This window comes from Brassica oleracea, chromosome C9, assembly GCF_000695525.1.
Source record: "Brassica oleracea var. oleracea cultivar TO1000 chromosome C9, BOL, whole genome shotgun sequence".
NCBI classification, from domain to species: Eukaryota; Viridiplantae; Streptophyta; class Magnoliopsida; order Brassicales; family Brassicaceae; genus Brassica; species Brassica oleracea.
In genome coordinates this window covers 30,152,691-30,156,654 of record NC_027756.1, presented here as the reverse complement: position 1 = coordinate 30,156,654, position 3,964 = coordinate 30,152,691, and the positions used below count along the sequence as shown (strand labels likewise).

At 35.5% G+C, this 3,964-nt stretch overlaps 1 pseudogene; it reads left to right on the top strand.

Annotated features, from left to right (window-relative positions):
• The first annotated feature begins 535 nt into the window (after positions 1-535).
• On the top strand, positions 536-2,271 carry LOC106314766 (annotated as a pseudogene).
• The last annotated feature ends 1,693 nt before the right edge of the window (positions 2,272-3,964 follow it).

Sequence of the window (3,964 nt, the reverse complement as noted above, 5' to 3'; positions counted from 1 at the left end):
CATTTCAGAAACCTAAAAATAACCGAATATCCAATGTATCTGAAACGCGTTCATATATTTATACCCAAACTAACCATGTTACTCAATTCGTTTTCAGCTATTTTGTATCCAAACTATCCAAATGTACCCAAAAATAATAAAAAAACTCATTAGACACAGTTTTATTTAGATATTTCTAGTCAAACTATAATATTTTATCCAATACTCAAAAGTATTGAAAATAACTAATATTTAAATTGATGATTTTGTTTTTTTAATGACTGTTAAATTTATTCTATCAAATTTTTTTTACAAATATTGCGACTTTGATTGGAAACAATAGAAATTAAATCAAAGGAAATTACCTATAATAACTTATATTTTGTGTGTAATGACTAGAATAACACACAAAAAGAAATAAAGAAAGAAATACCAGCAAAAGTCTAAAACAATCCAATAACTAAATTAAAAAAAAAATAGAATTTTTTAAATAAAATTTTCATTTAATTTAAAACATTGGGGCAATTTTAAAAAAAAAAGAAAAATCACTCCCAAGCCTCGTAAGTCGTAACCCATGAACCCTAAAGCCCTCAATTTCTCAAATCCATCAATTTAACATGATTTCTCCTTGATTCGATCTTGTTTGCACCTTCTTGGCGCAGCGTAAGCGTAGCTAAGCTAGTGACACTGTTCGTTGATTCAGTGAATGGAAGAAGAAGGGAAGCAGATAACATGTCTGATTGTTTGCGGTTGCGGCGGAAATAGATCTCTGTTTGAGACTTCTTCTCCTACCCTCTCCAAGAAACTCTGTTCCTTTTCTCCCTCTCGTTTCTCCTCCTCTCTTCTTCTCGATCACCTCGCCGCGATTTTCTCCGACATGGATACTCACGTTAGCTTTTGGATCCCGAAAGTTTCAAACTTTGTTTTTGGGTATTTGCAAGATTGTAACTTTTCCGTTTGTATGAGTTTAGATTCTTGAGCGAGCAATCAACGAATGTTGGAGATGATTTTGATTCTGCTATTAGATCTTTGAACCAGCTTCGTTTAAAATTCACCGATCAAAAACCTGAATTATCTCTAGTCCAGGAAGAAGCAAACGTTGTAGGAGGAGGAGGATCATCAGGGAAGGAGGAAGTCTTGAACTTGGATGGCACTGAGTGGGTTGACTTATTTGACAGGGAAATGAAGAATGCTTCAGACATGAAAGTCGCTGGACCGCTTCAAGAGCCTTGGAAGCTTTGGAGAAGTCCATCAAGGCTCGTGTTTGTGCTGACGCAGCGATGCAAAGCAGTGTCCAACATGAGAACTTGATGCTGAGACTGCAGTTAGGAGCTATTGTCCAGGAAAATAGTTTACTCAAACGAGCTGTGGTGACGCTAGGATGTCAAATGGGCGGATTGTCCATGGGCCGTCCGTGTCTAAATTATGGGTTAATATAGACACACCCATATTAGACCAAATTTAAATGGGTTTAAATGGGCAAGTCCAGTTGAGCTCATGGGCAAAACCGCACAAAGCCATCTGGACAGTGGACAATCCAAATAGCTAAAATATCTAGATTTAGGATATTAGGAAAATAATTACAATTTTACTTTGTCTTACCAAAATCATAAAATCGAGTTTTCGCTAAAACCGAAAAAATCGTATTTTTCCGTAAAAATTGCATTTTCTCATCAAATCCATAAAACCGTGTTTTTCCGCAATTTCTAGTTAAAATTACATTTTCTCGGTCAAAACTGCAAAATAACGTTTTCCTGAAACCGAAAGTTATATTTTTCTTCAAAATCACAAAAATCTCCAAATCAATTTTTTCGTCAAAAATTCAAATTGCAAAATAATAAAGTTTAAGTCTATAATATATACGAAATTTAATATACTTCCATCTTTTACAATAAAATTAGGTTATCTATACTAAATAGACGTCTGGGCTCCATAGACAGTCCAACTGGTCATAGTCCTTTTTGGGTATGGTCTTATTTGGACATGGTACTATTTGGGTGTCGACCAAAACTGTCCAGCAAAAAGATACACCCATGTAGACATGCTCAAATGGGCGGGAATGGACCCAACCCGCCTATTTGACATCCCTAGGTGACGGAGCAGAAGCGGTAGAGAGAGACCGAAGATCAGAGTCAGAAGTTGCAGGGTTTGAGGCAGATGGTTACTCAATACCAGGAACAGCTGAAAACTCTGGAGGTGAACAAGTATGCTCTCATGCTTCATCTGAAACAAGCACGGCAGAACAACAGTTCCATCCCTAGCCGGTACCATCTGTTTTTAGGCAAAACTTAGAAAAATACATGTAATGTAATGTTTCAAGTGTATTTTCTACCAAAAAAATACATATGTACATATATTTATAAATATGAATCTAATGTCAGTTGAGAGGAGTACATTTACATGACAATGCTACATCAATTATATGTGAGGATATCTTTATATTCTAGGTTTATGTTTGAGGTATGCAAAATTGACACGAATCCTACATCAGCAATGTTATTAATGGTATCGAGCTTCGTTCAACAATGTTTCAGGAATCTTTCTGAGTGTGCCGCTCAAAGATTGTGTTATGATAGATCAAATTGAACTCCACAATATTACTTACTTTCAGTTCACCATGAATAATATGTTAAACAAACGTTTACTCATAATTACCAACAATGAAATTTGCATAAGAGGACACCACACATAATAAATCAGCAAAGGGAGTGAGAAATTAAGTTTTATAAGAAGATAATTAATCATCCAAGTTAGTCTGTTACTACATATAACTTGTACAGGTTTGCCATAACGTACATAAAAACATGCTATGATATAGAGTTAGTTATGTTATTAATTTATAAGTCTGCTACGAAGTATACTTAATCGAAAAATTTGCTTATTCAAAAAGTTTGCTTTTTATAAACGAAGAGAATATGTCTGCTACTTCAATAACAAAATAATCTGCCAAACTATACAAAAGTCTACGAGAAAAATTCGTTGACTGTGAGAAAGTATTCCACATTTTAAAAAACTGCTATCACACAACAAAAATCTGTTATACAAAAGCTGCCAGCTGAAAAAAAACATGCCAACGTAAATAAATCTATTGCAACGTATGGTAGACTTATCACTGAAAGTATTTAACGATAATAAGTTTGTTATAATAAGTTTGTGGTATGTAATAAATTTTCTAGAGATTAGAAAAACTGTTATCCCGTGTCGCAGATTTTTATCGGCAAACTTATTTGTTTATGGTAAATTTTTGATGATATGGCAAAAAAAAGTAATGGCATTTTTGTAAATATGTTTTTTGTTAACAAAGAATGGAAGGATAGTATGGATATGAAAAACAGTCTAGTAATTAAAAAAATTTATAAGCTAATTTAGTAACAAAAATATGATTTAGTGTTATTTAAGTAATCTTCCCTTAAATCAACTATTTCTCACTATCGGTTCTGCACTTGCTTGTCCTGCGGTGTGAGTAACAATGCTGAGGACCACTCTCGTTTACACACTCTTCGAGCATTTCTTGCCACACCATGTAATCATGTATACCACCATTTGGAAAGCATACTGAACAAGAAACATCGTTGTTGCATCACGAGTGTCTTCCCCCAGAATCTGCTGGTTCTGTTTCCATCATTGGAGTAACGAGAACCTAACAGGTTGCCCACGAGTCCTCTCCATACTGGGTGAGTGTACGGACATGTGAAGTATAAGTTATTCTTGGATTCTGTTTCACTTTTACACAACCAACATGTAATGACCCTAAACCTTGCCCAAGGGTCAGGTTGTTTTCTTTAAAAAGAGAGAAAGAGAGAGAAGAGAGAGAGAGAGAGAGGAGAGAGAGGAGAGAGAGAGAGAGGGGGAGAAAGCTCACCAGAAGTCCTCGCCGGAGCCACCACACGCCAGACCGTTGAGTTCGCCACCACCATCATCCGCAACCAAAGGTAACCGGAAACCGCCATATTTTTGAGTTTAGTTTCGGCCGTTTTAGTAAATC